The sequence below is a fragment of the Penaeus monodon genome, chromosome 16 (genome assembly GCF_015228065.2).
Source record: "Penaeus monodon isolate SGIC_2016 chromosome 16, NSTDA_Pmon_1, whole genome shotgun sequence".
Lineage (NCBI taxonomy): Eukaryota > Metazoa > Arthropoda > Malacostraca > Decapoda > Penaeidae > Penaeus > Penaeus monodon.
In genome coordinates, this window is record NC_051401.1 from 33,029,987 (window position 1) to 33,053,945 (window position 23,959).

A 23,959-nucleotide genomic window follows, 5' to 3' on the forward strand; every position below is an offset into this window, starting at 1 on the left:
TTTTTCCACCTTAAGGACAATCTATCTCCATGGAGTTGAAAACGCAAATAGATAGATGAATATAAAGCTTCCGTTAATTCTCCCATGCATGTTCCAGCATTCATAATTGAAAGTATTTAGATAAGTCGTATACAGTAACAATTGTTTGTAAAAGGAAAATTATTCAAAAGATAAAAACATACTGTTTTATTAACATGTTTCACACTGAAGCTACAAATATTACACACACAAATATATATATTACGTATATTATATATTGAAATAAATATGCTGTATGAAAATGTAGGGCAAGTAAATATATGAAATATGATATAAATTTTCTACTTAAAATTGTTTCTAGAACAATCATTATCATTACTTTTTTAATATCTTTAGACTAGATCAAAAATATTTCCCAATAAAATTAAAATAGCTTCATGTAAACTCATACATGAAGTTGTTTTAATTTTATTAGAAAGTACACTTTTTACCTCTTTTATAAAATGGACATAATATACTCTAATTTCTAATTGTAAAACTGTGGTTCCCAACAGATGGTTGCGGCTCACAATGGGATCGTGGGGAAAATATTATAGGTCAATTTGCTAAGCGTTCGTCGTTGTTTACATCATGAACATATTACAAAGCTATTATGTCTTCAAGGAATATTGAATTACTATTAGGTAAATTGAGATTGATGAAGACTGCCACTGGTCTAGAACCCGATACACAAAATTAATTCATAAGTTCCTCGTCTATCAGAAGTGTTATTCCTCTCTTAATATGAAACTTGTAAATTGCTTATAATACATACATCTTTTTCATACAATTATTAACATAAAAAAGAAAATCGTTATGCTTTGTCAGATTGTGAACATTCTTCATTAGAAAGTGTCTCTCTTGACTGATCCATCCTCTGTAGAAACATCGGTAGCATTTCTTGGTCAAAGTGATGCATGTAAGACAAGAATATTGTCCATACGAAAGATGCTACTGAAACCACTACTACACGGTTCTTCTCCGGAACATAGGCAAAATTGACGGTTTGGACAACTGGCCAAAAGCACACCGCAACCTGAAATAACACAATGAAATAATCATTCCAAGTACACCTTTTCATCAAGACTTGAATGAAAGTAGTACCAAAATCCTATCACTACTTTTCACTCACAGAAAAAGAATCTGTCTCCAATACTGCCACATAAAAATAACACATAACTTCATGCGTAAAGCAATCAAATAGTTTTTTATGTTAATATTAGTGCACATAATATAATATATAAAATGGAATAGAAATATAAACAACTACTAATGAAATCTTACCAAAAAATTACAATATCAAGATATAATATATAGTACTCTTAATCTACATTTCTTCATATATATATATATATATATATATATATATATATATATATATATATATATATATATATATATACGTGTGTGTGTGTGTGTGTGTGTGTGTGTTTGTGTGTGTGTGTGTGTGTGTCCTTGCTACTTTTCACTAGTACGAATCGGCTTCGCTACGTCGCCCGGGGCTTCATACATATGGCTCGGCCTGTATCAGCTATTTATGGCTGTCTTATTTTATTCTCAGGCACTATGCTTACCGTGGTGGCGGTCATCCCTGCCACCATGATGTAAGCATGCGGCATAATCTCTTTTCCAGCCTGGCGGCTGTTGCGAGCAGACCCTGAATTAGAAATTGTGTGAGCTCACACTTCTGTAAGTAATGTACCAACGTGGTGTTCGGCCGCCACAGTGCATGCAACATCTGTCTGCATCGTCAATTGTCTCTATGATCTGCTATGCGTAATGGTAACTTAGTCTGATTCTGTGAAGAATGACTTTGGTACCTCTATTGATTGCTTCTGAGAGTGCCAGTGGCTCATAGCCTGTGGCGTCTGAGTACCATCTGGCCGAGGGGAAGGATCTCGTTTTCTCTCTGTGAAGCTGCAGGAGGAAGGCACAAGCTTCTTCTGCCTTAAGATTTTTCGGCTCAGTTTCATGATCATGAGATTTAGGGGCATACCCCTGCCAATGTCACCTAGTCTGTTATCAAGCTCATTCCCTCTGATCCCAATGTGGCTAGGGACCCAGGTTATGATTATTATTCTACCCAGAGCAATAATCCTCTGTGCTATGGTAAGGACAGAGGTCAGGAGGTAGATGTTGTCTTTGGGTGAGCTTTGCCGTAGACAGTCAATAGCTGCCCTGGAGTCTGTATGTATGACCACGTGTCCTTCCCTCAGGGACGCATGGACTAGGGCTCCCATGATTGCAACTGCCTCTATCTGTAGTGAGGAGGCGTTGTCTGTTACCCTCATGGATTGTGTGGCACCCCTTGCTGCAAAGCCGGCGCCTGCAGTGTGGTTTAATGGATCAACTGATCCATCCGTGAAATAGGTTCTACTACCCGGAGGAGTGATGGCTGCAATGACCCTCTCAGCTTCTGCCTTTAGAATAAACATGGGGTATTGATTCTTTCTAATTAACAAGCTCATAACAGATAACTCGATCAAGGTTTGTGCCAGATCTAATGGCAACTCAGTTCCTTTCATAGGTCATCCAGGCACCCAGGAACACAAACATGAGACAAAAAATATTCAGACGCCTAGAACAAGAACAAGCTGTTTGCAAGCAACTCCTAGCTGCTTTGAGGTGATAGCGTATCAACACCCTGGGTGTGTGAGACAGCTAGGAGTTGTTTGCAAACAGATCGTGGTCTTGTTCTAGGTGTCTGAGTATTTTTTGTCTCATGTTTGTGTTCCTGGATGCCTGGATGACCTTCGAAAGGAACTGAGTTGCAATAAGATCAAATCGTGAGTCCAGGGGGAGAAGGTTTACCTCCATGAGGAGGTTGAGAGCCTTCGTCCACCTTGGGGCACCCAGAATGATCCTGGCAGCTTTATTTTGAACTGTCTCCAATTTTTCTTTCAATCTTGGCTTTGCGGCAATCAGGGAGACAGAAGCATAGTCCACAATGGGACGGATAGTACTAAGATCATAGAATGATCGTAGTACTTTATGTCTAGCTCCTATGTATCTCCCAGTCATTGCTCTCATGACAGACAGTCTTGCTTTGGTTTGGTCAGCCAAGTACAGGACCTCCTTTTTAAAGGAGAGGCTCCGGTCAATCATTATCCCAAGGTAATGGAAGCCATGGCTTTGGATTTGGCTGCAGAGATCTTTAGTCCTGTCCTACAACACTCCTCAGATACAAGATGCAGACAGCACTGGGCTTTACTTAGGCAGTGTGCTCCAGTGGAGATGATTGCGAGATCGTCTACATAGATGATCTTGCACCCCACTGGGAGCTGTATGTTGAGGATTCAGGACATTAGGGTATTGAAAAGGGCTGAACTGAGGACCCCACCTTGTGGTGTTCCATTTTCTAGTGGCATGTGTTATGATAGGTGACCATGGAATCTGACTTTGGCTGTTCTGTTCCTGAAATAGTCATCTATCCAAGCCAAGAGCTTTCCTCTGATTCTCTTCTGGGTCAGGGTCTCCTGAATAGCAAGAGGACTTGCCAATTCAAAATCCACCTCCAGGTCTTTTCCACTGGAGTCGGTTTAGTACCATTCTCTTGGCTGCCTTGTTCAGACAGCTGAGGAGAGAGATGGGGTGGTACTTTCCTGGCTCCTTTGGCTCTGGAAGTTTCCTAGGACTTGTTGATGAGTTGCAGGAATGAATGCTCGCCTGCCAGTCCTAGGTGGGAAATGATGGGGTATGAGATCCCATCAGAACCCAGGGCTGTGCAAGAACTGTTTTTGTAGGTTTTTCTTAGTTCCCTCAAAGAGAAGATAACATATGAGTTATCGGGTTCGGCTGCCCTTTCTCTGATATGAGCAAGTCTGCCTGGTTGTAGGCGTTCTTAGTTTGCCCTCAGTTCAGATGGCAGACTGTTGCTGCTTGTTCTCGCAGAGAACTCCTGCACCAGTCTGTTTGCTTCTGATTGAGGGTTGTGGTGTGTGCACCCTGGGGCTGAGCGGGTAGTAGCTTGCCTGACCCGTTGCCACAGCCCTGTAAGGGTGGTTCCATGGTCAAAGGACTTGCTCTGTTGCTCTGACCAGCTGTGCTTGGCAGCATAAAGACATGATAGCCTGAGAAGCAAACAGTCCCTTCTATTAATGTCTCCTGGAGCATGACAATGTTAATGTTCCTTGATCGCACTATTGCTTGGAGGATGGCATTCTTTGTATTAAAGCCATAGATGTTCCAATGTTGTATGCTTTGACTGTGTGTCATGATGTTACTTGGTGATAGTTACATCAGATACGCCTTTGTATTTGGATTCAGAGTCTGTTATATCGGTGTCTGATAACTCCATTTTGGGGACCTTCATCTGGTTTTGGGCTGTTTGTCAGGTTATCCACTGAGAGGTGGAGAGCCTTTGGTAGCTCTGACTTTTTTGAGTTTGGCTTTTCTCACTTTAGGCTTTGTCTGTGTATCTTTTCTCTTTGCTGACTTTACCTGACTTGCTCTGGCACTGGTTGCACAGATTCAGCCTGTTCTGCCTGGAGTGGGGAGTGGAGTCTTGTCTTGGGGTGAGGGTGGGGCTGCTTTGGCTCTGTTCAGCTTTCTCCCTTTCAGGACTGCAACAGTCTGGGTCATTGCCGTCATGTCGACCGTGACTGCCTTCTCCGCCTCCTCACTCGACTTCCCCAAAGCTGTTGCTACTGCAAGGTCTACAGCAGTCAACAGGAGAGTTATACCATCCTCATCAAAGAGGAGATTATTGTCTTTTGGAAAGGCTTTTGCAGTACTCTCTGAACCTTTATTCCTGTCCTTTTTCTGCACTTTTGAAATGGTCGGAAACTCCTTCTTATTGGAGATATCCGGTGTCGGCTGTGGAGGGGCTTCCTTCCTCTTAGAAGGTCGGAAAGTCTTTTCTCTTTTGTTGTATCCCCAGACATGGGTGCCTGGGGGAGCAGGAACAAAGTCCGGTCGCTTTTTAGCAACCTCTTGTCGCCTGAAGGCCGCCTCTTTCCTGGCAGAGCAAGCCAGACTCCAGGCGTGATACCTCTTGGCACAGATGGGACATTTGGCTCTTGTGTCCCTTTGGCCTCCCTTGTGTACTTTAAGGCACACCTTAGTGTTGCTTGCCTTGCTACAGACACCACCTTTAGGGTTGGCCTTGCAGCCAGCCTGGTGGTGTCCGTATCTTTCGCAGTTGAAGGACCAAAGTGGCTTAGGCATATAGGTTCTTAGGCTGAAGGTGCCTCAGTTACCCAGATCAAGGGTAGTGATTGGGGCTCTTTTCAGAGTCACCAGGACTTGCTTGGTTGGGCTCTTCCCTTTCGACATTCGGGAAGCCTTCACGACCTGTGGATGTGATATGATCAGATACACATGAAAGTGAGAAGCCAAGTATATTTTCCTCGGTAAAACCGGTATTCATAAGCATATTGTAAGTTCAATTTTTTTTCACAAAATTATTCTCCCTGGAAAAGATCAAAGAAAATAAATTAGTCTGTTTGCCTAAATGTGTTCATAAATGGTCCGCATAAATGGTTCTGTCTCCTCTGTTCCCTTTTTAATTTATGATCTATGAAAGATGAATATTCCGAAGCGAATGGTCATGAACTCCTCCTGGAAAAGCTTCTTTATCGCAATGAATGCACTACTTATGACAATCTCTTCAGTGTTAAAGTTGACTTTTCTCTCTCTACCTCACAAATGCAAAGCAAATTCATCACAAAGTGTGTGTGTACCATTTTTTTGGTGCACTACTCGAACACAACCCCTAGTGAGAGTTATACCTCTGTAATTGAGTGTGCGGATCGCGGGTTGACACGGTGTGCGCTCCAGGTCCTGACAAGTTACAGGGGCAGAGCTTTTGAAATGGCTATAGATACCCTGGTGGGATGAGTAATACATATGGCACCACTAGAGTGGGTGAAAACTATTTTTCCCGCTGGCATGGGCATGGGCACACGTTAATAACTGTGGCTGCATGATTTTAGACCCGAGATTGAAAAATTTGGTTACGTCTTGATAATCTTTTAGGTGCGAAGGCCCCCTCTATCTTAATCTTTAACTCCCCTGATCTGAAGGGAGTATTTTCAAAATTATAGGACGAGCTTAACTAATGCAGGGTCAGCAATCCCTTGTTAAATAGCAAAATTGACTCGACTGAATAAGAATTACAGATGAGAATGGAGGAAGTGTGATGTTTCTGGATAACAATTCTCCCACAAAAGTTCCTGTGAGTAAGTCCCTTATTCGGTCCTGATCTTTCGTAGAAACCGGACTCTGATCAAAATGAGTGTGCACTTTAGCGAGCCAAGTATTACCGATTACTTACGAATTTTTAGGTAATTCTAGAATTGTCCTAGTAAAGAGGGGAGAGCTAGATATAATATAAAGGTATTTGAGAGCCCAGTGCATTTTCAGTGCGAGTCAGGTATGTTTAGAATTTTAGGATTAGCAAGGAAAGCATCACCGTTCTTATTCAAATATATAGCTCCTTCTGTCCTCGATTTAGCATCTAATGTAATGAGTGATGTGAGACTGGGGAAAAAATTAAGGAGCTCTTTGAAGAGAAGGGGTGGTTGCGGCTGTTAAGAATGTGGGGAGGAGTGTTAGGAGGATCTAGGAACAGTGGTCGAGAAACATAGAAAGAGAAAAACTGCATGTCAAATGTTTGTTTTTTTCAACGGTATAGGCTCATGTTTGAGCGGCCGTGATCACAGCACGATACTTAATGGTAGTTTTCAAATGTAGGGGCTATTAAAGGAGATATATTCGGGAAAAAAACTATAAACAGTTGAGTAAGATTTAACAGGACAGTTTTTTTTTCAAACATCCTTTCTTTCATTATGAGCCGATTTCTGGCGGGGAATAATTTCACAGTTCCGCTCTCGAATTTTGTCGGGCGATCATATAGTGAAAAGCAGCAATGAATCTAAATATGTTAAGACAGTTCTTTCAGTTCATACTGAAAAGGTGAATTATTGTTAATTCTGCATTCCCTCTCCTAATGGTCACTTAGTAGACTTTTCAAACTTGCTAGATGAGGTGTGCGGAAAAGTTGTTAATGAGAGCGGAAGAAAAGGAAAAAATCTTGCCAACAAATGTGCTCTTATATAATATGTTAAAAATTGCTTGAGTTGATCTGAAAGGTAAACAAGAACATCTACCATTATTTAATTACCAAGCATATATTAACCCAACAAAATTTTAATGTTCTGTGATGATTCCACTGCAAAGGACATCCCAAAACATGCGTTTTTCGCTGCTATATTTCTGATAGAGGGGAAAGAAGCACGGAGGGTTGCACCGAATGCTTATTTAATGGTCCACTCATTATTGACTTTTTAAGCTTAGATATGTTTATGCTTGATAGAGTAGATGTTCTTCTTACACTAGAATTTAGTAGTAGTTGGAGTATGCCTTTCACTATTACTGAGATTGGTCCAAAGTTTCATGTTAAATGCATAGCCCTGCATGTGCTGAAGTATCGTCCTCTCAGTTTGGCTATGATGGACTTAAATTCATCATTAAATATTCACATATAACATACAAATACACACACACACACATCGATGGCCACCTTCAGTCGATGTCGACTATGGCATTTTTGTCTTCATCCATTCCCGTTGTTGCCCATGTAACATGTTTCCGCTCTCTACGCATCTGATAAATCCAAAGGAACGGCATGACCGATACGGTTTGGCACCAACGGCGACACAGGAGTTGCCAGAACGTGGTCGCAAGTGACAACAAACTGCCTTAGGGACTCCGGCTGCGATTATTTCCTGAGGGTTGACTCCAGAAGCCTTTTCATCTTATAGATACGATAAGGCTGTACATGTATGTATGTGTGTGTGTGTGTGTGTGTGTGTGTGTGTGTGTGTGTGTGTGTGTGTGTGTGTGTGTGTGTGTGTGTATACATACATATATACATATATATATATACATATATATAAATATATATAAATATATATATATATATATATATATATATATATATATATATATATATAGGGGCCGCGGTGGCCGAGTGGTCAGAGCACCGGACTCAAGACTGTCACGACGGCAATCTGAGTTCGAGGGTCCGAGTCACCGGCCGGCGCGTTGTTCCCTTGGGCAAGGAACTTCACCTCAATTGCCTATCTAGCCACTGGATGGCCAAGCCAGCCCAAGTCAGTGCTGGTCCCAAGCCCGGATAAAATAGGGAGAATGATTACCTAAAAGGTAATACCGGCACTCCGTGGAAAGGAACTGGGGACTCTACCACCTACTCACTCCATTAGCATGAAAACTACAATTAAGTATCATGCTGTGACAACGGCGGCTCAAACATGAACCTACCGTAAAAAAAAAAAAAAAAAAAAAAAAAAAAAAAAAAATATATATATATATATATATATATATATATATATATATATATATATATATATACATGCATGTATATTATATAAATGTTTATATATATGCATACTGTGGAGGTTTTTCAAACCTCGCCCTTGGGAGACACAGCAGAAGAATCCAGATGATCTATTATCTACTTATTTTTCTTCTTTTTACCCGTTCACTTTTAGTTCAGTTTTCCCTTATTTTCTACGTCGCATTTATCACGTTTTCTGTTGTTTTTCGTTTTTTTTTTTTTTTTTTTTTTTTTTTTTTTTTTTTTTAAGATAATGTTTTTTGTTGTTTAAGTTCTTATGGTTTGCGTCCGTATTATTTTATTTGGTGTTTTTAATTATATATATATATATATATTTTTTTTGTAAGATTTGTTTTTCGTTTTCTTATCTTTGCTTTTTCTTCAATTTATAGACAAGCATGTAAACTTTTCTGAAAATGTATTTGTATTTTAACATGCTTTTACCATATAATTGTTTTTATTCATGTTTTACGTTATTGACATTGTCTCTTTAGCTTTTTAGCTATGTGAATGACATCAGTACTTTTTAATAAGCTTTATCTTTTAATGGTTTTAATTATTTGTTTTAGCCTTGTTACCTTTTTATCATTCTCGTTTACTTTTGTACAAGCTATGTATTTTTCACATTTTACTTAGGATTATTTTTTTAAATATATGAAAATGAAGGCAGTGACGTTACCAACACGTCTGTGTATGAATATGGAATCGCCGAAACAATAACGAGAGATCTATCTGACACTGCGTTTATGTCACCCACTCTGGTTTCAGCCTAAGACGTCACCAGAACAACTGTTGTATTGTGCAGATTTCCCGTTACTTGCCTAGGTCATTTGCTGGAAGTTGTCCTTAATATTTGTTTTACTTTGTTTCCATTGTTTAAGTGCTTTTAGAGGTATTTTACACCAAAGCCTTTCAGGATTCGGCTCTTCCCGATTCGTTTTTTAACCTCCAGTCCTCTTTTAAGTTTGATAAACATTTTTTTTTTTTTTTTGCAAGTTAACGTGTTTCTTTTTCTTATCTTGTATTTTAATAAAGTAACGTAATTTTAGTATGTATTCTTGTTTTTACATTTTGTGCCTTTAGCAGTTTTATCATACGAAGGAGAGGCGAAGAGTATATAGGTAGAAGAGTCCAGAATATGAAGATCAGAATAAGGCGACAAGGAAGACCAAGACAGAGGATGTATGACTGCTACCGCAAGGACATGAGGGAAGTCGGAGTCCTAGAGCATGATGCGCAAGACCAACGCAGCTGGAACCAGAAGATCCGCACTGGCGACCCATGATGAACATGGAAAAGCCAGTTGAAGAAGAAGAAGAAGAAGAAGAAGAAGCAGTTTTATCATTCCAGTATCTTTTAGTTCCTTTGTCGTATTTCAAATGATAGGCTGAACCACAAGGACTTCAGTTCACATCTCTCCGCTCAGCGTACATGTCAAGCCTGCGTAGGATCCTAGGTCACTGCCTGCTATCATTTTAAAGGCCCAGGATCTGTATCAAGTTATTCAGGGGAATGAACGGGACCCTTATATATATATGCATATATGTATATATATATTTTTTTTTTTATTAAGTGCCCTATCCCACAAGGACGTTGGCGATCATGGATTTCCATGATTTTCTTGGCAATTTAGAGCGGCGGTTTGCCATTGCCTTCCGCCCGGTGTTTTTATCGAGTCACCATCTCTATTTACCCTGTTCTGGGACCGGCACCGACCTGGGCTGGCCCGCCCACCCCGCAGCTAGGTAGGCAATCGAGGCGAAGTTCCTTGCCCAAGGGAACAACGTGCCGACCGGTGACTCGAACCCTCGAACTCAGACTGCCGTCGTGACAGTCTTGAGTCCGATGCTCTAACCGCTCGGCCACTGCCGCCTCATATATGTATATATATAAATATATATACATATATATACACACATATAGGTACCAGAAACCAAATTCTAAATCTGAAACTGATCATAGAGAAAAACAGAGAACATCAGAAAGCTTTTGATACTGTTGATCACAATATCCTCTGGAATAACATGAACGATATGAAATTTCCAAAACACATCATCCAACTAATAAAAGCCATGTACGACCAACAACAAGCAACTGTAAGAACCACAAGACAAGGTTGCATTCTGTCTCCGCACTTTTTTAATATATATCATGAAGCAATTATGAGAGGTGCTCTACAGAATTTTGAAGGAACTGTAGATGTTGGAAGATACAAAATATCAAATCTAAGATACGCCGATGATATAGTTTTAGCTGCCAGCAGTATCATTGAACTACTATAACCACTAGATAAAGTCAGAGAAGCAAGCGAAAAGGCTTGTTTATTTCTTAATGCCAAGAAAACTAAGATCATGAAGATTCGAAGATAACCGGCAATAAACGATAATGAACATGTTACAATCAATGGAGTGGTTGTGGAAAATGTGAAAGAGTTCACTTATCTTGGAGCTGTTTTAACTAATACTTATGATGATTCACCGGAGATAAAAAGAAGAATTACCATTGCCAAAAATGCCACAGATGCTCTCAATAACATCTGGAAAGACCAAAGCATTACCTTAAGGACAAAGCTGAGGTTACTGAACTCATTAGTTTTCCCAATTGCGTCATATGGTTCTGAGTGTTGGGTGCTGAAGAAGATGGACAAGAAAAAGGTCAATAGTTTTGAAATGTGGTGTTACAGACGAGTACTACGTATTAACTGAACAGAAAAGAAAAGAATGATGAAGTGCTGAGAAAAATAAATTGTAAAGACCGACTGTTGGACATATTGAACAAAAGGAAACTAAAGTTTATTGGTCATGTGATGAGAAGTAAAAGTATTGAAAAAACTTGCGCAGGGATGAAATAGGAAAAAAGGGGAAAGGGGCAAACCGAAGACAAATGACGACAAAAAAAGTATTTGTGGCGACGAGGGTAAAATTTGGAAAAAAAAGGAAAGATCGATTTGAGTGGCGAAGGTGATGGAGGGGTCCACGGTGCTAAAACATATATGTGTATGTCTACATAATATATATTTTATTATATTTTTTTTTTAAATCCCTGTCCCAAAAGGGACTTTGGCGATCAGGGACTCCATGTTTTTCTTAGCAATTTGATTGGGGGTTTTGCCGTTCCCTTCCGCCGGTGTTTTTATCGGTTACCATCTCTATTCCCCGGTTCGGGACCTCCCCGATTGGGCTGGCTTGCCCCCCATGGCAGGTGGGGCGTCGGGGGGAATTCCTTCCCCAAAGGAACAACGCGCCGTCGGTGACTCGAACCCTAGAACCCCAGTTTGCCGTGTACAGCTTGAGTCCAACCTCAACCCCCGGGTTTCCCGCGGGCAACATTAAAATATTATCAAAATTGACTTACATATACATCAATATAAATTAACACACCACACACACACAACCCCCACACAAATTAATATATATATATATATTATATTATATATATATATATTATATGTATATATATATTAATATATATTAATATTATATATATATATATGTGTGTGATATATATATAATATATATATATATATATATTTATATATAATATTCTATTATACCTATATATCGCATGCTCGTGATTTAAAAATTCTAGGTAAATAAACCAGATACGGCGCTCCTAGGACCCAAGGCCCACTGTTGGACTCTCTGTCGCTTTGCTAAGATATACAAATACAGTTAAACCCCCCCAATCGCCTGGGCCAGCCGGGGGGGTGGGGCCCCAAACCCCCCCAAATATAAAACCCAAGCAGAATGGAGACATTTGGGGAAGGCCTACGTCCAACAACGGACCCTCAATGGCTGATGATGATGATTTAAGGAAAGACATACATAAAAATATATACAAACATATATTTATACACATATTTATGTACATATTTATGTACACGGCCGCTCATACATGAGCCTATACCGTTGAAAAAAAATGTACGTCTATATACATATATTTACTTGTAATTTTTTTTTTTTTAAGGGTAGGTCATGTTTGAGCCCCCGGGGTCACGCATGAACTAATTTGTAGTATTCAGTCGTGATGATTTTGGGAGTGAGTAGTGTAGGGTCCCCATTTCCTTTCCAGGAAGTGCCGGGTTCCTTTTTTAGGTAACATTTCCATTTATCCGGGTTGGACCTCACTGATTTGGCGCCCAAGTCAGTGACCCCCAAAACCCCCGGCCCCAAGCCCGGCTTCCCCACCCAATGGCAGGTAGGCAATCGAGGGAAGTTCCTCGCCGGCCGGGGGACCAACCCCGAACTCAGATTTCACATATGTATAGATACATACACACACCACAATTGGTTGGGGTGTGTGGTATGCGTGTGTTTGTGTTGTGGTGGGTGTTTTGGTTGGGGGGTGTGAATGGTGTATGTGTGAATGGGGGAAACTGTGTGTATGAATGGTGTGTGGGGGTTGTGTGTGGTGTGTGTTGGTGTGTGTTGTGTGTGTGTGGTGTTTTTTGTGTGGTGTGTGTTTGTGTGTGTGTGTGTTTGTGTGTGTGTGTGTGTATGTGTTGTGGATGTGCGTGTTTTTGGGGTTGTTGGTGTGTGTTTAAAATGGGTGGGTTTTGGTTGTGTGGGGTTGTGTGTGAAGGTGTGTGTGTGAAGGTGTGTGTGTGGAGTGGTGTGTGTGGTTTTGTGTGTGTGTGGTGGGGTGTGTGTGGTGTGTTGTGTGTGTGTGGGGTATAAGAGTGGATTTTATTTCTTTTACAGGTTTTGGGAAAATTTAAATTTTCTATTACCAGGGACCACGTGGTGTTTTCCACGTGGATCCAAAGTCCCAAATAAAAAACCACCCGCTCGCGAGGGCGGAGGTCACATTTTATATCTGCCCTCGTTTGACCGGGGGTACGTACCCCAGTACCAGCCGCTAAGGTCAGCCCCGCCCCTCTCCGGCGTGCCGTGGCCTCCACCGGCGCTTTGCCCTTTTTGAAAAGTCGTAGCGTCGTTTAACCCCCTTTTCGGTTTTTTTGCGTCCCTTTCACCCACTAGACAGAGTACGCATATCGTTTAATGGGGGCGGGTGCGCTGCGCCCTTCCGGCTGAGCATGAACGCTACCCTTTTACAAAGTGGGGGCAGCGGGGCCGTTCCCTCCTTTTGGCATACAACAGGAAAAAACCCCCCGAAAAAAATCCGCTCGCCCGTTTAAGACAGGGCTAAAAAAACAACACGAAGTACACGTTTGGGCCCCCCTTTTCTTTTTTTTTTCCCTTCCTTCTCCCATCATGTGTTAAGCCGTATTTTTTTTTTGGGTTAAAAGGTGCAATGGAGAAAAGGGCACGTTCTCCACTATTTTCCCCTCAGATTTTTTCCGGCACGGTTTGATCAATAAACAGAATATCGTTCGTTGTTAAGTAATTAATTATTTTCTCTCGTTTAGAGATTTATATTTTTTCATCGCAACGAATTTAACGCTTTCGTGATTTTACTTACCACGAATTTTTTCATTTTATCTTTTCCAACCCCTCGCCCGACCTGCCCTTTCCCCTTTTCTTTTTTTTGCGGCCCTTTTTGGATTAAAAAAGGTTTAATTTTTCCTGTCTTGACCTGCCCTCATTCTTTTTCCCGGCGGTGGGGCGGGGGTGGGGTCAGATGACCACTTGGGTTTCCCTCAAATTTTTGGAAAGAAAAACAATCTTTGTTACATTGTTTTTTTGGTGACCTTTTCTATGGGCGCTAGAGCGAAGGGGTAACAAATTGTTATTTGGATATAGGAGATCTTCCCCCAATCATAGTGCACGGATGCCCGATTTTCCCCGGGGTTCGTAAACCCCAAATAGATCTGCGTCCACTTTCGAGAGTAGGTGCAAAAACCCAAAGTTATTTCGTTTTCGGTCCTTTGAGTCGGTGTGACCCCGGTTGTCCGTTAATTAATGAGGACTGGTTTTTAAGTAAAATCTTATTCGTTTTTAATCCACCTTTCTCCCCCTCTTGAAGTCGCTTGCATTTTTTGGGTCCCCCCAAAGGTTTGTGTTTTTGGGAAATAATACCCTTTGGGAATTTGCGAGCGCCCATTACAGATACGAGAAGAGAGCGGAATTATTTTCCTGGCTGAGTCGCTTCATCATATAGGCTTTTGGGGTATAGTCCCCCCTTTATTGATTTTTTTGAAGTTGACGTGAAAAGTAACATTCCCTCGGATTTCAGATTTCTGCCCCCGAAAGTTTTGTTGATAAAAATTTGGCAATTTTTTTTTTTTTCCCCATTTTCATGGGACTTCGTCGCATATCATCTATTTTGAATTCAATGTGGTAGTTAAAATAATCTTAAATAGCTAGCATTGCAATTTACTTCAGTTTTGTTATGCGAACTTAAATTCGTGTTTATTTTTCTCTGGGGGAGGTCACTCGCTTTCCCTCTCATTAACGCTGCTGTACTCCAAACCATACACAACCCTTCCCCTCACTACAACGAGGAAAAAAAACACTGCCCTTTTTTTCTTTAAATAAGGCTAGTTGCTGTTTTGGCCCCGGCGAAAGTTTTGGATCTTTACCCGCAATTTGTCTGTTGACGAGGGGTTCGACAAAGTACAATTTACCTATTTTATCTGTGTTGCGCTATGGTTTAAAAAAAAGATTTCGCGGATCGCCGATGTCTTTTCCCTTATCTATTCTCACATCTATAGAGGGTTTGGATTCAAAAGGTCAGCGGACCGCTACTGACATCTCCCTCTTTATTTCTTCTTACCCTTTGGAAAAAAAAACACAAAATGAAAAAAAAAGCGAAATAGTTAAAAACCAACATAAAAACGAAAATTTTTATAATAACCGGCTGTGGTAATACCCCCCATCTTCTCGGCCTTTTTTTTTCTCTTACTCTGGTTACGTGTATGATCTGGCCCCCCACTTTATTGCAGTCGGACCGACACGGCACCGAAGGGACCCTTTGGAGCTGTGAGAAGGACGTCATCGAAAATCGCCATAGGCCACGGGACCAAGTTTCGTCAGAAAAAGGGACCATCGCCCCCGAATGCTTTGGGAAACGACCTGGCGGAGCCTGCGATCCGGTCAACCAGGAGCTGTAGCGAGGTATAACCGCCCCCCAGATGCGCCCCGCCCCGCGCCCTAGATCCGGACGAAGATTTGAGGGCGTGGGACGCGAGAAGGAACCCCGGACGAATCTTGGGGGACGTTTTGGACGGGACGCCCCCCGATTGGCCCGGGCCAGGATACGAGGAGGTCAGGGGCGAAACCAAGAAGGAGGACTTTTTGCGAGACTTCGAGGAGGGGATAATCGGGGACGAGCGATTAAAACCAGGGACAAAGGGGGGATGAGGAAACTGGGCGAGCAGCCCCGAAGTTTTAACCCGGACAACGCACGAGAAAGAGACGCCGCCCCGTTGGTCACCCTTTAATGGCCCCCAGGGCGGGCGCGAGTGGTGGCCGAGCAAAATAAGATGTGGATAATTTATTCTGTTACAGGATGTGGAAATTTTATTTCTTTACCAGTGGACCACGGGCTGTTTTTCCCCGTGGAATCCAAAAGTCCCAAATAAGAAAACCCGCTCAGCGGGGGCGGAGGTCACCCTTTTTATACTGACCTCGTTTTCCGGGGTAGTAGCGCTACCACGCGCTAAGGTCATCCGCCCCTTCCGGGCAGCGACCGTGGCCTCACGCGGGGCTTTTTTACCCTTTAGGGCAAGTCGTAGCGTTTTCCCCAAGCCCTTTACGGTGTTTTGCGTCCCGTCAGCCCCTAGACAGAGTAGCATACCCCTTATAGTGTTTTGTGTGTGTGTTGTTTTTGTGTGTGTGTGTGTTTGTGTGTGTGGAATGGCTTTTGTGTGTGTGGTGTGGGGTGAAGGCGTGGTGGGGTTGGGAAAGGCGTTGGTTGTGAATGGGTGTGTGTGTGTGTGTTGAATGGGGTGTGTGGTGTGTGTGTTTGAATGGTTGTTGTGTGTTGTGTGTGTCTGAATGGTATGTGTGTGTTGGTGTGTGAAGGTGTGTGTGTAGTGTGAATGGTGTGTGTATGGGTGTGAAAGGTGTGTGTGTGTGAATGGGTGTGGTGTGTGTTGTGTGTGGTTTTTGTGTGTGTGTGTGTGTTGTGTGTGGTGTGTGGGTGAAAAGGGTTGTGTGGGGGTTTAATGGGTTTGTGTGTGTGTGGAAGGCGTGTTGTTGTTGGGGAATGGGGTGTGTGGTGTGTGTGGTGGTGTTTGGGGTGGGTGTGGGGTGTGTTGTGTTGTGGTGGGGGGTTTTGTGTGTTGGGGTGCGTGCGTGTGTGTTAAGGCGTGTGTTTTGTGTGTGTGATGGGTATGTGTATGTTTTGTGTGTGTGTGGTGTGTGTGTGTGTGTGGGTGTGTGTGTTTTGTGTTTTGCGTGCGTGCGTGCGTGCGTGCGGGTGGGGTGTGTGGTGTGTGAATGGCGCCCCTGTGTGTGTGTTGAATGGGTTGTGTATGGTGTGTGTTTTGTGGGTGGTGTGTGTGTGGTGTGTGTGTGTGTGAAGGTTGTGTGGGTGTGGGGTGTGTGTGGTGTGTGTGAATGGGGTTTTTGTGTTTGTTTGTGTGTGTTGTGGTGTGGGGGTGTGGTGTGTGGTGTGTGGTTGTGTGTGTTTGTGTGTGTTTGTGTGGTCAGTGTGTGTGTATGAATGGTGTGTTGTAGAATGGTGGGCGCGTGTGTGTGTTTTGTGTGTGAATGGGGTGAGTGTGGAGGTGTGTTGTTGTTGTGTGTTGTGGTTTTGGGGTGGGGTTGTGGGGTGTGTGTGTGTGTGTGTGGTGTGTGGGGGTTTTTTTGTTGTGAAAGGTTTGGGGTGTGTGTTGAATGGGCGGTGTTGTGGTGTGAAAGGGAGTGTGGAGGTGTGTGGTATGAATGGGTGTGGTGGTGTGGTGTTTGGGGTGTGGTTGTGTGTTTGTTGGTGGGTTGTGTTTTGTGTGTTTTGGTGTGTTGGTTTTCGGGTTTGTGGGTGGTTTGTGTTTTGTGGAAAAGGTATGTGTGTGGTGAATATTTTGTTATGTGTGTGAATGTGTGTGTGTGTGGGGAAATGTGTGTGTTTTTTGTGTTAATAGTGTGAGTGTGTGTGTGTGTGTGTGTGTGTTGTGGTGTGTTGGGTGTGGGTGGGTGGGGTGTTGGTTGTGTGTGTGTGTGTGTATGAATGGTATGTGGGGTGTGTATGAAAGGTGTTGTGGTTTTGTGAAAGGGGTGTTGTGATGGGGTTTTGGGGTTGAAAGGTGTGTGTGTGGGGAAAGGTGTGGGTATGTGTGAATGGGTGTGTATGTGTGTGTGAATGGGGTGTGTGTGGGAAAGGTGTGTGTGTGTGTGTGTGTGTGTGTGTGTGTGGTGTGTGTGTGTGGTGTGGGGTGAAAGGCTGTGGTGTGTGTGTGTGTGTGACGTTTGGTGTTGGAAAGGGTGTGTGTGTGGAAGGGCGGGGTGTGTGTGGTTTTGAAGGCGTTTGGGGTGTGTGTGTGAAAGGGTTGTGTGGTGTGTTGGGGGTGTGTGTGTGTGTGTGGGTGTGGGGTTGGGGTGTGTGTGTGTGTTGTGTGGTGTGTGTGTGCGTGGGTTTTGGTTTTAAAGGGGGGGTGGGTGTGTGTGAATGGTGTATGTGTTGTATGTGTGTGTTTTTGGGGGGGGTTTGTGGGTGTGTTGTGTGTGTGTGGTGTGTGGTGGTGCGTGGGGCGTGCGTGCGTGCGGTGGTGTGGGAATGGCGCGTTGTGGTGTGTGAAAGGGGTATTTTTGGGGTTTTGTGTGTGTGTTGTGGTTTTTGTGTTTTGTGTTGTTGTGTGTGGTGTGGTGTGTGTGTGGTGTGTAGTAGTGTTTGGGGAAAGGTGGTGTGTGTGGTGGTGGTGTGTGTGTTGTGAATGATGTGTGTGTTTGTAATATGGGTGTGTGAATGGTTGTGGTGTGTGTGTTTTTAAAGGTGTGTGTGGTGAATGGTGTGTGGTTGGGTGTGTGGTGTGTGTGTGTGGGGTGTGGTGGGGTGGTGTGTGAAAGGTGTGGGGTGTGGAGGTTGTGTTGGGGTGTTTTGGTGTTGTGTGTGTGTGTGTGTGTGTGTGTGTGTGTGTGTGTGTGTGTGTGTGTGTGGGGTGTGTTTGTGTTGTTGTGTGGTGGGGGGTTGTGTGTTTGTGTGGTGGTGGTTGGGGGTGAAAAGGTAGTGTGGAGGTTGTGTGGTAGAATGGTGGTGTGTGTGTGTGGTTGTGGGGGGTTGTGTGGTGGTGTTTGTGGGGGTTGTGGGTGTTGTGTGTGTGTGTGTGTGTGTGGTGTGGGTGTGTTGTTTGGGGTGTTGTGTTGTGTGTTTGTGGTGTGGTGAATGGGGTGTTGGTAAAATTTGGGATTGGTTGAATGTGTGTGTGTGTGTGTGTGTGTGTTGTGGGTTTTTGTGTGTGTTTGTGGTGTGTGTGTGTGTTAGAAGGGTGGGTGTGTGTGTGGGTTTGTGTGGAATGTGTGGTGTGGGGTTGTGGTTTTTTTGTTGGTTGTGTTGTGTGTGGTGTGAAAAGGTGAAAGGGTTTTGGGTTTGGGGGTGTGTGTGTGGTGGCGTGTGTGTGTGTGTGGCGTTTTGTGTGTTTTTTTTTTGTTTGTGTTTTTTTTTGTTTTTTTTGTGTGTGTGTGTTTGGGGTTTGGGTTTTTTTTTTTTTTTTTTTTTTGGGGGTTTTGGGGTTTGGTTTTGTGAAGCGCTTGTTTGTTGAATGGGGTTGGTGTTTTTTTGTTTGTGTTTGTGTGTGTTGGTGTTTGTTGTTTTGGGGTGTTGGTTGGGGTTGTGTGTTTTTTTTTTGGGCTTTGTTGTTTTGAATTGTTTTGTTGTGAAAGGGTTGTTGTTGGTGTGGTTGTTTTGGGTTGTGTTGGTGTGTGTGTGTGGTGTGTTGTGCTGTTTTGTGTGTTGTTTTTTTTTTTTGTGATGGTTTGTTTTTTTATTTTTTTTTTTTTTTGTTTTTTTTTTTTTTGTGTGTGTGGGGTGTGGGGGTGTGGTGTGGTGTGTGTGTGTGTGTGTGTGTGTGGTGTGTGTGTGGTGGGTGTGTGTGTGTGTGGTGTGTGTGTGTGTGGGTGGTGTGGTTGTGTGGGTGGTGTGTGTGTGTGGTGTGTGTGTGTGTGTGTGTGTGTGTGTGTTGTGGTGGGTGTGTGGTGTGTTTGGAAAAGGGGTGTGTGTGTGGTGGTTGTGTGTGTGTGTGTGTGTTGTGTGTGGGGTTTTGTGTGTGTGTGTATGTGTGTGTGTTGTTGTGTGTGAATTGGTGTGGTATAATGGTGCGTGGTGGGGGGTGTGTGTGGTGTGTGTGGTGGGGGGGTGTGTGTGTGTGAAAGGTGTGTGTGTGTGTGTGGTGTGGTGGTGTGTGTTGTTTGTGGTGTGTGGGTTTGTGTTGAAAGTGTGTGGGTTTGGTGTGTGTGTGTGGTGTGTTTGTGTGTGTGTTGTGTTTGGTGGTGTGTGTGGGTGGAATGGTGTTTGGTGGGGGTGGTGTTGTGGGTGTGGTGGGTGGGGTGTGTGTGGGGTGTTGTGTCATTGGTGTGTGTGTGTGTGTGTGTGGTGTGGGGTTTTGTGTTTGTTGTGTGTGTGTGTGAATTTGTTTGTGGGGTGTGGTGTGGGGTGTGTGTGTGTGGTGTGTGTGTGTGTGTTTGTTGTTGGTTTGGTGTGGTGTGGTTTTTGTGTTGAAAGGTGTGTGTTTGTGGTGTTGTGTGTGTGTGGGTTTTGTGTGTTGTGTTGTGTGGGTGTGTGTGTGTGTGTGGTTGGTGTGTTTTGGAGTTGTGGGTTAATGGTGTGTGGGGTGGTTGGTGGTGTATGTGGTTGTGGGTGGTGTGGGGGGGTGGTGGGGGGGGGGGTGGGTTGGTGGTGGGTGGTGGGTTGAAAAGGGTTGGTTTTGTGTGTGTTGTTTGTGGTGTGGTTGGGTTGTTGTGGTGTTTGTGTGGGTGTTTTGCAGGGCGTGTTTGGGGTGTTGTTTTGTGGGGTTTTGGGGGTTTTTGCGGGGGGGGGGGGGGGGCGGGGGTGGGGGGGGGAGGAAGGAGGGGGGAAAGGAAGGGGGAAGGGGGGGAGGGTGGAAGGGGGGGGGGAAGGTGGGGTGTTTTTGGGGGGGAAGGGGGGGGGGGGAAGGTGTGGTTTTAAATGTGGTTGGGGGAAGGGGGTGTTTATTGGGGGGGTGGGGTTGATTGAAGGGGGGTTTGGGGGGGGAAATTTTTTTTTGGGGGGGGTGGGTGGGGGGGGGGGGGGGGGGGGTTAACGGGCCCCTTTTTTTTTTTTTAATTTCTTACGTGGGGGTTTTTCCCCCCTTCCCAAAAAAGGGGGTTTTTTTTTAGGGGAAAAAACAAAGGGAAAAACCAACTTTTTTTTAGTTTTTTTCCTTTTTCTGGGGGCCTGCCCCAAGGGGGGTAAATTAAAAAAAAAGGGTTTGGGGTGTGGTGTGCGTGTGCGTGTGCGTGTGGGGTGTGTGTATGTGTTGTGTGCGTTGAGCGGGTGCGTGTGCGCACGTGCGTACGCGTGGTGCGTGCGCGTGGTGCGTGTCTGGCGGTCTGATACATGTGCATGTGCTTTTTGTGGGTTGAGTATGGTGTAAATAATGTGCACTTTTTATTTGAAAGGTGTTATTCAGCGGTGGTACTTTTTTGTGTTTTGGGGTCGGGTTTTTGACAGAGAGAGAGAGAGAGAAGAGAGGGAGAGAAAAGAGAGAGGAGAGAGAGCAGAGAGAAGAGAGTAGAGAGAGAGAGAGAGAGAGGGAGGGGAGGGGAAGGGAGAGGGAGAGGGGAGAGAGAGAGAGAGAGAGAGAAAAGGAGAGAGAAGAGGAGAGAAAAGGAAGGGAGAGAAGAGAAGAGAGAGAGAGAGAGGTGACATCTATAAAAGTAAAATCGCCGGAGCCGGGGTGACTCCATTAATCAAGGAGGCCGGCTGGGAGCTGTTGACCCCCTGCCCAGAAATACCGAAGAAGCGAACATTTTTCCCCCAACCCGTAGGAGTGACCCCGCCTCCGCCACTTTAAACGGCCTTTTTAAAATCTACGTGTTTTTCCCCCTCAATAAGCTAGAAACAATCTGATCTTCCTCGGGCCCGCCAATAATATAGGGTATTCTAGTAAATTCAAATTTAGAGACCATTATAGCTGGGTCGGTTGGTAGAACTCACGTTCCTCCTCGCTCGAAATCGTCGTCAGCACCCTAAGGACTAGTAAGTACCAAGGTCTTTCCCTTTTTCCGTGTCCCCCATTTATTACTCGAGCCCAATCTTTTCTTAAAGTGCAGTGCTTAGGTCCATAGGGAATAGGGGAAAGGGCGTGTTTTGCGCTATACGGGAATCATGAGATATTTTTCCTTTTTTATTGATAACACAGTCACGATATTTTTAAAGTGAGTAATTTTTTAGTGCTGTTGATTCATTTCTTTTTTTTTTCATTCTCTAGACTCTCCCCCACGGGAAAAAACTGTGCACAAAGCGATTGTCTAAGAGCTCTGCAGACTTTCCCAGGTTTCTCCTCAAAAGGGCTCTGCTCTTTTTTTTCTTCTTCTCGTATTTCTCCTTCACCATCTACTTCTGAATTAGTCTCCCCTCCTTCTCTCGCAACATAACTCCAACATCCACCCCCCTCCCTCTGACCTCACCCTTGTTACGGCTGCAGCCTAGCTGGTCCTGGCATGGTTCCCACGATGTAACAATGTGCGTCAAAATTCTCGGTCCAAACAGTACTCTGTTTGGCCAATTCTTTTGCGGATGTGGAAAAAGACACATTCTAACCATTCAGGTGTTAGAGCATTTTTACATCGTGCCTCGTGGCGGCCAGAATGCGAGACTCCAATCCAACGAAATCCCGAGAGTGGCTAAAGCACTAGATTCGTTTAATCATTTTGCCGGAGGATCAGAAGTCCGATGGAATGTTTGAGAGTATTTTCACTTCAACATTTTCGAGGGCAGACGGAAAAAATTCAACCATCTACGACTCGTAGAATTATTAGATCAAAACCCACTTCCTTTTCCAAAGATGAATCTTTCATCTTACCTAAATAAATTTGCATAAAGGCTATGAGTGGGCGCAGTCCTATCCCGGGATCAGACTTGTCGGTGTGTCTGAAACATGTTTTACTCAAGAGCACATCGCACCCGGCAGTTCTTGGAACATTTTGGTAAAGCGTGTTAGTTTACTTCTAATCATCTCCAGCTCTGGCTCAAAGGCGTATGGGATAAAGTCGCCAGTGCTTCATTCGATAAGCTGTCCTGAAGTCCTCGCGAATGAGATGTTCAAACAATGGGTAAGGGTGGAAATGTGCAGGTGTTCCAATGTGGTTAGAACAGGGATAAACAAGAGTATTATCCAACTATAACACTTCAGATGCGGATAACCGCGTCGTGAACCGACAGTGCCGGACGAAGGCAGGAAATAGACGTGCCTCGCCCTGCAGCCCTGCGTACCGCTGGCGCAGAGCATCCACCCCCTCCATCACCCGTCGCATGCATATCCGGATCCTCCCTTCTGAGCGCAGTACTTTGTCACGCCTTCTCCCTCGGTAACTGCTCGCAAAAACCCACGACCACATGTGGCTAACTGGGTACCGAAACCTGGGCAGTGTCGTAGATGTTTGTGGATGCATTGTCCGTCTAAGTGCTCTACTAAGCAGTTCTGCCCGTACTGTAACAAACAGGGCACGTATTTAATGAGTGCATGTGGTTCCCCGACCAGGTGGCGATCACCCTTAAATTCATCGCGAGAATGAACAGGGACGTGCTTTAGTAGCGGTGTTTCAATTCTTTAGGGAGAATATGGTAGGGTTTGAACCAGGGAGAAGTACATTGGTCTCCAGTGTAATTTACGTTCGTCTTCTCGGTCTCGTGTCGTTAGTGCTGGTATACCGAACACAGGAACTGGGCCCCCTCTCTTACCTGCTAAGCTTAGTGGGAAAGTCGCATACTCTTTCATTGATACAGGAGGTTGTGTCAGTCAGTATCGCCAGCCAAGGTTTGTGTTAGAGGTGTGACTGGATCTTAGCTAGGTGTAGCTGGAACTACGTATATAAGATTGAGGATTGGAAATATCATTTTTCCTCATCAGTTCCGTCCTTAGTGAAGGGTTACCAGAATTTCCCCAGCCATTTTGCTCCATGCCCATGATTTTCTATATCGGTTCTTGGATGGTTCTGCGACCGCAACAGACTGAGGTGGAATTTAAAAATGTCAGGTTTATAAGCTAATTGACCGAGGTTCCGTCTGGAAAAACCCGACCCTTTCCCACTCTAGCATGCTTGGTTCCTCCGCATCTACCACACAACAGTGACACGTCTCGGTTGTATCATTCATCATAGCACCACCACACAGCACGGACACTTCCACTCTCCTCCCCTACTCCTCCTCTCCCTTACCCCCTCCCCCTACCTCTCCTGTCCTCTTCCCCCGCAATACCTCCTCCCCCTATCTCGTCCCTCCACCACCTAGTTTTATTTCCCTCACGTTCCATGACTTCTACAGTCCTTCTAGGTCTCATTCTATTCATCATGGATTGTTTCCCCTCAGCATGCTACAGATGCCTCAGCACATACACACGCGGCCACATCTCCATCACATCATCCCCGCTCCATCACGCATCGATGTGTGGTTGACAATGATGGTTTTTGGGGCGCACTGATTGGCGCGGGAGCCTGTAGTAAATTCCGCCTTTTCCATGACATTCTGGTAAATGTTAAACGGCTTCGGTTTGGTAAATATGGC

The 23,959-nt window shown here is 44.2% G+C and overlaps 1 pseudogene; it reads right to left on the minus strand.

Annotated features, from left to right (window-relative positions):
* Nucleotides 1-206: 206 nt before the first annotated feature.
* Nucleotides 207-23,959, minus strand: part of LOC119583015 — a 39,273-nt pseudogene continuing 15,520 nt past the window's right edge.